Here is a 12,081-nt window from a genome sequence, read left to right as displayed (position 1 = left end):
AGGCAAATGGATGGCCCTGGAGGGCATCATCCTGAGTGAGGTAACCCAAGCACATGGCACTTCTTACCTAAGATGTTATGTGGTGAGTTCCCACACTCTTAGAAGAATGGAGTTTGCCAAATGGGTTTGTGTCTTACTAGTGGGGACCAGAGAGGCTTCTGCTCACTTCCTCTGAGTTACATAGGTAAGACATCTATAGCATAGCCAGAGGACACCTTCCATTCACATAACAGTGTGTCGCTGGATGAATTCCTGCAAGGTTCATAATTTTTTCTGGAAACAATTATGTCCTAATCAGTCTGTCTGCCCTCACATATCCCTATCTTTCAGGGAAATATTATGGCGAATCCTGACAACTAGTATTAAAAACAAAGTTGCATTGACAGTATCTAGCTTGCTTTAACCCGGAGAGAAATTTGAATCCAACATACTAAGAATGAAGAGAAAATGGAAGAGTAGAAGGGATGCAAAAACTTGAATAAATATTTTATATTAATATATGAATTGGGCATGTTTTCATTTATTGATTAACACTTATATCAGTTTATTAACCTGGGCTAAAATGATTGGTTGTAATATATGTAATGCTTATTATATCTATGATATTTATATTTCAGAAAGATAAGTTGCAGTTTTTAATAAGCCTTCCTATTTTAACTAAATTACTAATTTTCTGAGAAAAATTGTGATTTGATCGTATTATAATAAATATTTATTTGGTAATTTATCTTATCTGCTCAAAAAGCAAAAAAAAAAAAAATGCTTCAGCAGTAGAAAATAGAGTTTCAATAAATCTCCCTGTTATCAAAAGCCTGCCCTATAACTGAATCCCAGAATCCCATAGATTACATTATTAAAGGTGGTGGGAGAGATTCTTTCTAAATTTCCACAGGAAGACTGGCAACGTGGCAGTTTTTAAATACATAAAGGATAAAACTTAAAAGTACTGCCCTGTGTAGCAGTGGGCCATGCCAGGAAACTTGGTAGGTTGAGCAGTACACTTTTAGACATAAATTGTTACTGAAGTCATCTATTTGATGCTGGACTCTAGAGAAATAAGTTGATGCCTAATTTAACTAAACACCAGTGGACATATAGTAATACAAGAAATGCAACAACAACAACAAAAAAGAATCCAAACTTTCAGCATAACTGGTGATATTCATATCTATTTTTAATTCATGCAAGCCTAAGTCTGGAGTTCAAAATGCTGTGAGATAAGGGACCGTTTTTCCAGAAAATACTGCGTATGTGTGGTACAGCTTCTGGAGCTCCCACTTCTGTGTTTGTAGTAGCAGTAAACCAAATCTGGAATGATCAATAGAATAATTTGTGGTGGATTAAAATTTACACTTTAAACATCAAGTGAGCCAAGCTTTATTGCTCTATTTCTGCATCATTTTTCTACTTCATTGGTCTACTAGTCTATTTTCTGTGAGTATTATATCACTATAGTTCTATAGTATAATTTCATGTGTTATAGTGTTGTACCATGAGCAGTATTTTTACTCCTTAAGAATTCTTTTACTACTCTTGGTCTGTTATGGTCCCATATGATGTCCTCTCTGTAAATATGGTATCATAAGTTTGACATATAGTACTAACCCTATAAATTAAATTTAGTAGTATATGTATTTTGTACCTTGACTTCTGTTTTGTGTTCATCATGTGATCTGAGTGGCTTGTAGTTGAGTTGAAGGTTTCCACCCAAGTTGTAGTCTGGATTTCTACAGAATAAGGTGGCCTGTGGGAAGCCACATGTGCTGATGCAGAGTGGCACAGGCTTCTGCTGGCCACCACGCATACATAGGCAGGAAAGTTGTTTGCCAAGATGAGGTTTTGAGAATTGACCAAAATTGACCAATCAGAAGAGAGAGAAATTGACCAATCAGATGAGAGAGAAATTGACCAATCAGAAGAGAGAGATGTTAATCAATCAGATGAGAGAGAAAGTAACCAATCAGATGTAGGAATGCAAATGAGGTAGTAAGCAAAAACCAAGCACAACACAATCCGGGTGTGAGACACGCCTCTCCTAGGCCTATATAAAGCAGCACCAGGGCTGGGCTCAGGGTCTATTCGCCTCTACAATCAAGCTCTCCCAATAAACGTGTGCAGAAGGATCCTGTTGCAGCGTCGTTCTCGCTGGTCGAGTCAGCAAGAACTGGTGCCGAAAACCCGGGAAGAGACATCTTCAGGCATGAGCAAAGACCCCCTGCTACAGGGAGGATTCAGAACTGCATCGCGGGGAAGGAGCGGTTAATAAAGGTTCCCGTAAAACAGGCTGCTGAGAAGGATCCGGCGTGGATTCAGAACTCTTCAGCTGGGGAGCGGTGTTAATAAAGTGTTCCTGCAAAACAGACTGCTGAGAAGGATTCAACTGCGTGGATTCAGAACTCTTCAGCTGAGGAACGGTGGTACCAGTAAGTATAAAGAAATTAAGGTAAGTCTCTGAGAGGTATGCTTTCTTACACAATAGGTCTGGTAGTTGTTGCTGAGTTTGTGTGGGACCAGCTGTTAAGGAAGGGCAGCAATTTTGTAGGAGTACCAGGAAGGCATATCAGAAACAGAGAGAAAGGAAAAAGAAGATGCGTGCAGAAAAATAAGTAACTTAAGAAATATAAAAAAAGAGAAAAAGAAAGGAAGCTAAAAATAAAGATACAAAGGATAATATAAAATATAAAGATACAAAGGATAATATAAAGATACAAAGGATAATATAAAGATACAAAGGATAATATAAAGATATAAAGGATAATATAAAAAATGAAGAACAAAAAATTAAGTCAATTTACCCTCCTCTCGAGGACTTTGACTAAAGAGGCAGCCTTCATCAAAGGCTTAATGATAGCTCTCAGGGAAAGAGGAGTAACTATTAGAAGCAGCCACTGTGCAGAATTCCCAGAAGAAAGAGAAAAAAAATGAAAATAAGCTATTTCAGAGCCCTCCTAGGGACAGAAGGAAAACGGGAGACGTCCTGCTTCCTCTCTGACTCCTAGGAGATATTCTTAGCTCTGGTTAGGATATCTGTGTCCTTTGAGCTGTCTATTGTCTGTTTTTGGTGCACCAAATTGTCTATAAACATTGTCTATAAACATTGTCAACTCATGTTTGTTTTTGCTTGGATGATTGAATGATTGTTGTTCTGTGTTTCATGTTGAAAAATATAAAAAGCAGTCTCAGTCTGCACAGCAAAAATTGACAAGTTAGCTGCACGGTGGCTGGGAATCAAGTACAGCTGAAAAAGCCCTGTTGAGGGCCGATTGCAAATGGAGCTTTTAAAGGGGCAGGCAGCCTTTTGCTTGTAACAGAAAGTTAGCTTAAAATTGGAAACTCAAGGTTGGAGTTATTGTAAACAACATAAAAAAAAAAGGTCATATGCAAAAGCAGTGTACAAAGGGTAGAAAGAGTAGGTTTGAAAATAAAGTACACATCTTTACAAATAGAAGGAAAAACCTTTCAAGGTATAATGGATACAGGAGCAGATAAAAGCATTATATCTAGTAATTGGTGGCCTACTTCTTGGCCTGTTAATCAATCGTCACATAGCTTACAAGGATTAGGATATGAGGCTACCCCAACTATAAGTGCAAAATCCTTACAATGGAAAGATAAAGAAGGAAGGACAGGGCTTTTTCAACCTTATGTACTCCCTTTACCTGTAAACTTATGGGGAAGAGATGTGTTGTCAGCCATGAACTTTATACTGACTAATGATTATTCTCAGAAAAGCAAGGAAATGATGAAAGGAATGGGATAACCCACACAATGACCCTGGAACACCCCTATTTTTGTTGTAAAGAAAAAGTCAGGTAAATGGAGATTGTTACATGACCTCAGAGCCATTAATGCACAAATGCAAGTTATGGGTCCTGTACAAAGGGGACTCCCCCTACTTTCAGCTCTACCTAAGGATTGGAAAATTATAGTAGTAGATATTAAGGATTGTTTCTTTTCCATTCCGTTAAACGAGAAAGATAAACCTAGATTTGCATTTACCCTACCTTCTGTTAATCATATGGAGCCTGATAAAAGGTATCAATGGCGAGTGTTACCCCAAGGAATGGCAAATAGCCCTACCATATGTCAATTATATGTAGGAAAAGCTTTACAACCAGTTAGAGATGGTTTCCCCTCCTTAAAAATTTGTCATTATATGGACGACATTGTGATTTGTGGACCCGAAGAAGAAAGTATACAGCGAGCTTATGGCTTTCTTAATGAAACTTTAAAAAATAATGGCTTGATTATTGCACCAGAAAAGGTACAGCAGTCTAATGTTAGTCAATTTTTAGGAGCCACTATTACTTTACGGTGTGTTACCCCACAAAAGATTAGTATGAGAAAAGATCATCTAAAGACATTAAATGATTTTCAAAAATTATTAGGAGATATAAATTGGATTCGACCTTATTTAAGGAGCCCTACTTCGAAATTAAAAACTTTATTTCAAATTTTAGAAGGAGAATCACATATTACCTCATTGAGACAATTAACACCTGAGGCTTCTGATGTTCTTAGGAAGGTAGAAGAAGCGATCCAAACAGCACAGCTAAATCGTATAAATGAGCAAAAACCTTTTTGCCTATGCATATTATGAACCATAAATTTGCCAACTGCTGTATTATGGCAAGATGGTCCTCTAGTATGGATACATCCACACATATCCCCTAATAAGACTATAGAGCATTATCCCACCATGGTGGCAAATATGGCCCATAAAGGCATAAAAAGTTCAATTACTCACTTCGGAAAAATGCCGGATAGCATAATTGTTCCCTATAGTGCTGCACAAATGCAAACATTGTGTGCGACTATAGATGAATGGGCTATTCTTAGATGCAGTTATTCTGGTTTAATTGATAATCATTACCCTAAACATCATTTATTACATTTTCTGTTATTACATCCAGTGATATTTCCAAAGGTAACGGCTAACACTCCTATAAAGGGAGCCATTGATATTTATAAAGATTGATCCAAAACAGGAATTGGAAGTTATGTGATTAATGAAAAGGCTGTAAGGTTGCAATTTACACCAGGAGCCCCTCAATTGGTAGAATGTTTGGTGGTTTTAGAAGTCTTTAAAAGATTTCTTATGCCCATAAATATTATCTCTGATTCTGTTTATGTGGTTAATGCTGTACTAACGTTAGAGACTGTTGGAAATTTTAAGCAGTCTAGTCCAGTAACTGAAACTTTAATGAAAATACAAAATTGTATTTTGATGCGTGAGCATCCCTTTTATATTCAACATATTAGAGCACATACATCATTACCTGGACCTATGGTTAAGGGTAATGCAATTGCTGATTCAGCCACCAGAGATATGGTTTTCCTATCACAAAATTCTATAGAAAGTGCAAAAAATTTTCATCAACTTTATCATGTCCCTGCTTCTACATTATGACAAAATTTAAGCTCACATGAACAGAAGCTCGAGATATTGTCCTACAGTGTGGTAGGTGTGTAGAATTTATTAATGCACCTTCCGTGGGTGTTAATCCTTGCGGAGTGCGACCCCTAGATGTTTGGCAAATGGACGTCACGCATATCCCAGCTTTTGGGAAATTACAATATGTACATGTGTCCATTGATACCAGTTCTGGTGTCCTACATGCCTCTCCCTTGTCAGGGGAAAAAGCAGTTCATGTCATATCTCACTGCTTAGAGGCTTGGGCTGCATGGGGTAAGCCCCTAGTGCTAAGGACAGATAATGGTCCTGCATATACTTCTTCTAAATTTAGCCAATTTTGCAAACAAATGCAAGTGAAACATATTACTGGACTGCCCTATAATCCACAGGGCCAATGCATAATTGAAAGAGACCATCGTACTTTGAAACAATATTTGCAAAAACAGAAAGGGGGAATAGAGGCTATGACGCCAAAGATGGCTCTATCCCTTACAATATTTACTCTTAATTTTTTTAAATTGGATGATGCTGGAAGATCACCAGCTGAAAGGCACGGACAATGGCCTCAATCGCCCAATGAAATGGTCAAATGGAAAAATGTCCTTGATAATAAATGGTATGGCCCGGATCCTATCTTAATCAGATCCCGGGGAGCTATTTGTGTTTTTCCATAGGGTGAAGAAAATCCACTTTGGGTTCCGACGCGACTGACAAGGACCGTGAAAGAGCAAGATGAATCCCAAGATGATCCTGCTATTCCTGCTCCTGTTGATTGAGACCGGGATGAGTATACCTTTGTGGGCATAGTAAGATCATGGCCAGTACCTTTACCGGTACATTCCAATTCTTCTACCTTGCCTTTGTTTTATGCAACAGAATGTTTTCTGGATGCGCCTTGTGTACGACAAACTCCTCAAGAGCCACGGGTGTATAATAGTACGAGTTTTCATTTAAATTATACACTATGCTTTGTGCATGATGTGGATAGACCTTTTACACCCTGTATATTTTTAAAGAAAAAGATTATCTCTAATTGGGCAGACCCCATTATCCAAAATAAAGTGAGCTCTGGAGTGTTACTTAATGCTTTAATGCAAGTCATCCAAGGAGCGCAATTAGGCTCAGGTGATGTTGGAAATAATGTAACTTCACCTATAAACATCACCACTATTATGATAAAGGGAAAGGTGACTATTCCCAAAAGATCACGATGGCCTGTTGGCAATGCTACTGCTAAATGCAGCGTGCCCTGGTGTCATCCGGACCTCACATTTCCTATAGTTTTTTCACCTTGTCAATCAAAAATTTTCCCTCGAAAAGAAATAGCAAAGGGTTTTGTTTTGTCACCTCCATTAGATTTTACTGTAATGAATGATAAAGAAGATGCTACAGGAAAAGAAAATATTTGGCCATATTACCAATGGATTTTAAGTAATGAGGCAGGTGCTAGTACCAGTCTGTCAGCCTTTGCACTGCTGACTGGAACCTTTCATGAGATATTGAATGTTTCTGCCACACTTTCCAATACCTCTGCTCATTTAGATAATGTGACAACTAATAGAGTTTTCAGAAATATGACTACCTATCCAGTAGAAGTTTGTGTTAGTCCTCCATTTTTCTTTATATTGGCTGAATTTCAAAATGATACAGAATGATTAGATTATACAAATATCACTTGTTTTTTGACGCAATGCTGGAATGGAACCAAATTCTTAGCCTTAGTGGTACAGCTACCAATCTTGGTCCCTGTACCTGTTGAGGCAGATCCAGAGAAGTTCCCAATAATGAATCTAGTTAGACAGAAGAGAGATTTTGGAATCACAGCTGCCATTGTCACTGCCATTGTAGTGTCTGCAGCATCAGCGGTTACCGCAGGAATTGCTATGGCCAATCAAGTTAATAGTGCTGATACCATAAGTCAGATAGCAGAAAAAAACGTCTGAGGCATTGCTCACTCTGCAAAGGGTGGATTCGCATATCACCTCAGGATTAATGTTAGTGAATCAGAGAGTGGATATTTTACAGCATAACATGGAACAGATGATGGATGTCATTCAAATGAGTTGTGTGGCATCCACTCCGCATGTATGCATTACTCCCAATAGGTATATTAATAATTCTTTTATTAAAAGTACAGACCTATCGAATTATCTGAAGGGAAACTGGTTGCAGGAGCTGGACAGGCTGCAGAAGAGGCTGCAGATACAGATCCTGAACCTTAATGGAACCAGAGTGGAACCTGTGACCCTTGGAGACTTTACCTCTTGGCTTTCCTCTGCTTTCTCTTAACTTAAGGAATGGGTGGGAGTGATTTTCTTTGGTGCTGCCATATGCTGTGGACTGGCGTTCATGCTCTGGTTGGTATGCAAATTTAGAACACAACAAAAACATGACAAGGTGATTATAACTCAGGCACTATTGGCTATTGAAAAGGGCGCCTCCCCTAAAGTTTGGTTATCTATGCTCAAGAATTAGTCGGCCTCTGAGTTCTCTGCTCTTGTGCATGAGAGAGACTCAACAATCATTGATCAGCCCTTGCACATTGATGCATACGACAGGGTGATCATGATTTCCCCACTAATTCATTTTTTGACTGGCCTCTTTTGCAGAGTTTGCCCTAGGTCATTTAGCAGTTACTGTCACACAGCACTGGGGTATCCAGAGACGGGCAACTTTCCTCATGCACAGGCCAACCTAAGACACGGGGCCCAGTGGCGATAGGGTTACCCTACAACGGGAAAAGACTGTGACATTGGAGGAACGACCTAAAACAGGAGCCACAGCAGATGGACATAATTGCACAGGCCTAGTCCAGCCTCATTTTATTAAACAAAAAGGGGGAGAAGTGGGAAGCCACATGTGCCGATGCAGAGTGGCACAGGCTTCTGCTGGCCACCACGCATACATAGGCAGGAAAGTTTTTTGCCAAGATGAGGTTTTGAGAATTGACCAAAATTGACCAATCAGAAGAGAGAGAAATTGACCAATCAGATGAGAGAGAAATTGACCAATCAGAAGAGAGAGATGTTAATCAATCAGATGAGAGAGAAAGTAACCAATCAGATGTAGGAATGCAAATGAGGTAGTAAGCAAAAACCAAGCACAACACAATCCGGGTGTGAGACACGCCTCTCCTAGGCCTATATAAAGCAGCACCAGGGCTGGGATCAGGATCTATTCGCCTCTACAATCAAGCTCTCCCAATAAACGTGTGCAGAAGGATCCTGTTGCAGTGTCGTTCTTGCTGGTCGAGTCGTACGCGCGCAAGAGTGGCCTATGGTTGCGCAGGACATTTCTGTTCCAGTTAGTAGGTTGGAGAAGGTGAGAAGGGTGAGAGGCATGATTTCAGTTTGAGTTGATAGGTACTGAGGAAGAGAGGGCAGTCTGCAGCCAAGTGATAGCCTACCTGGAGTTCTGGTGACTGGTGTCCTGCTGAATGTTTTGATGTAAAAATTTACTGTAATCTTTGCATAACTGCCTGAACCCTATGCCATTACATGGTTGACTGCAGGCAATTGATAACTGACAATTGCCATAACATTATATAAATTGCATTAGGTAAGTTTTCTTCTATAATCTTACTGAAGATACTCACTGGCCCTATAAGTTGGGAATCTTCACTTTCTTATATGCCACTTATCTTTAGATTTTGTCTTCTCATTGTATCCTGGATTTCCTGGATGTTTTGGGTTAGGAACTTTGTTCATTTTGCATTTTGTTTGATTGTTGTATCAATGTTTTCTATGGTATCTTCTATATCTAAGATTCCCTATCCTATCTTATGAATTCTGTTGGTGAGTCTTGCATCTATGGTTCCTGATCTCTTTCCTAGGTTTTCTATCTCCAGGGTTATCTCCCATTGTGATTTCTTTATTATTCTATTTCCATTTTTAGATCCTGGATGGTTTTTCTTAAATTCCTCCATTTTTTTGGTTGTATTTTCCTGTAAATTTTGAAAGGATTTTGGTGTTCCCTCCTTAAAGGCTTCTATCTCTTTCCCTGTATTATATTGTATTTCTTTAAAGGAGTTATTTATGTCCTTCTTGAAGTCTTTTATCATCATCATGATCTGTGATTTTAGATTAGAATCTTACTATTCAGGTGTGTTGGTGTATGTAGGGCTTGCTGTGGTGGAAGAACTGGGTTCTGATGATGACAAAATATAGTGACTTCTGTTGCTTTTGTTCTTGTTCTTGCCTCTCACTACATGGTTATGTCTAATACTAACTGCCCTTTCTGTCTCTGAATTCAGCCTGTCCCGCCTGTGATCCTGGCTGTATCAGAACTCATTGTAGTCCAGCTGTCTCTATGATTCTGGGATTCTGGGATCCTGGAATCCTGGGATCCAAAACCTTGGGTGTGTCAAAGTTCCTGGTAGTCGTCAAGCTGCCTCTGTGATCCTGAAAACCTGGTATGACCAAGCTCCTGAGATCCTATTGTTTCAGAGCTCCTGGAAATCAAGTTTTCTATTGGTGTTGCAGAAATGGGTGGGGAGCCAGAACCCTGGTTCTGCTCTAGCACACGTGCAAGCTCTAAAGAACATGTGACCCTGAGGGGATATTGTATTTTCTCAAAAGTGTTTGTGCATCTACTGAGATGGTCATGTGACTTTTTCTGGAGTTTGTTCATATACTATCTTAAATTGATGGATGTTCTTATATTGACACATCCCTCCATCCCTACAAGGAGGACTCCTTGATCATGGAGAATAGTGGGTTTGACAAGTTATCGGATCAGTTTGCGAGAATTTTATTGAGTATTTTTCCCTGATATTTATCAGTGAAAATGGAATGAAGTCCTCTTGCTTGTTTGGGTCTTTGTGTGAATTAGATAACACAGTTACTGTGGCATTGTAGAATAAATTAGGTAGTGTTCCTTCTGTTTCTATTTTGTAGAATAGTTTAGAAATATTGGTAAGAGCTTTTCTGTGAAGGTCTGGTACAATTCTGCCCTAAAGTCATTTGGTTCTGGGCTTATTTTGGCTGTGAGGTTTTTAATTACTATTTCTATTTCCTTGGAGATATAGGACTGTTTAGATAGTTTACCTGCCCTTGATTTAACTTTGGTATATGGTATCTGTTTAGAAAATCACTCATTTCACCTAAATTTTCCAGTTTTATTGAGCATAGGTTTTTGTAGTAGAATCTGATGATTTAGTTTTTTTTTTTTAATTACTCAGTTTCTGTTGCTATGTCTCCCTTTTCCTTAGTAATTTTGTTGACATTGATACTATCTCTGTGTCCTTTAGTTAGTTTGGATAGGGGTTTATTTTGTTGATATTCTCAAAGAATCAGCTTATGGTTTTGTTGATCCATTGTTCCATTCATTCCCTTTTTTTCTACTTGGTTGATTTTGGCCCTGAATTTGACTGTTTCCTACCATCTACTCTCCTTGGGTAGAAGTGTTTATAGTTTTGTTTTGGTTAGTTGGTTTTTATTTTTGTTATTTATTTGTTTGTTTGTTTGTTTATTTATTTTGTTTTTTTTTTATCTGAGACAGGGTTTCTCTCTATAGCCCTGGCTGTACTGGAACTAACTTTGTAGACCAGGTTGGCCTTGGATTCAGAAATTTGCCTGCCTCTGCCTCCCAACTGCTGGGATTAAAGGAATGCACCACCACTGCCCAGTGTGTTTATAGTTTTAATGTACTCCAAACAAACAGATTATATCTAAATCAGTATGTTTATGATTAGAAAATACTAATATCTAACTTCTAATACTAATATCTAACTCAATGATACATCATATAATCTAAGAGTAAAAAAAAAAGTTTTCTTTTACTCAATTATTTACTGAGTTTTATTCCTTCCTTTTTTCCTTTGCTGTATGAACCCTTAACTTTAAATTATCTTTTAAGAGAGCTCGGCACATTAAAAGAGAGGGGGAGGGAGAGGAGGAGGGAACGGGGAGAAGGAGAAGAGAGAGAACCATCAATCTGTAACCTACTCTGGACAGTCAGAGTTTGTCAATTGCCTCTGTTTATGTCACCAATTATACTGTGTGAATTTGCTCATGTGGAAATACTCAAAGAAGATTCCTTGAGTAATTGCATCATTTAGCTGTGTGCAATTCTGTATGTAATGATCTCCGGGGCATAAGAAAGATTTCCAAATAGAGGCCAGACAAAGTTAAATTTGGACTTTTCCTAAAAGCCTCATACATAATTTTTGCAGAAAAAGACACAAAAATCATAATACGGAAAGTTCCCAAGAATGCAACATTGGGATCAAAACCCAAAAGTTCAAGATAGATTTTAGCGATCAGTGCAGCTTTGCTGGAACTATGCTGAATTCCTGACTCTTGCCATTACTAATGAATTTGTCTTTGCCAATGTCTTCTCATTTAAAAATTTTCAATGATATGGGAAGGAATTATAGTAACTAAAAATAATAAAATATGCTTCCTGTGACTGTTATTCTTGCTAGAAAGAATAGAGAAGATTAGAGACAAGATAAAAAACATGAAAGCAAAGAATTTACTAAGGTTTAAGATGAAAGACAACTATAAAATGCTTTTGCATGTTAAACAGCTTTAAAATGTTTTGATTTTGATCTAGGTAAAAACAAAGCAGTAGTGGCTTTACCCTGCCAGTGTATTCCACACTTGTTTCTGTAGAGTGTGAAGCTACTCCTTGACACAGATTATTTAATTCAAATGTCAGTCCTT

The sequence above is a fragment of the Mus caroli genome, unplaced genomic scaffold, assembly GCF_978045245.1.
Source record: "Mus caroli unplaced genomic scaffold, Mus_caroli_1 scaffold_20, whole genome shotgun sequence".
NCBI classification, from domain to species: Eukaryota; Metazoa; Chordata; class Mammalia; order Rodentia; family Muridae; genus Mus; species Mus caroli.
Note: the sequence above shows the minus strand (reverse complement) of the source record.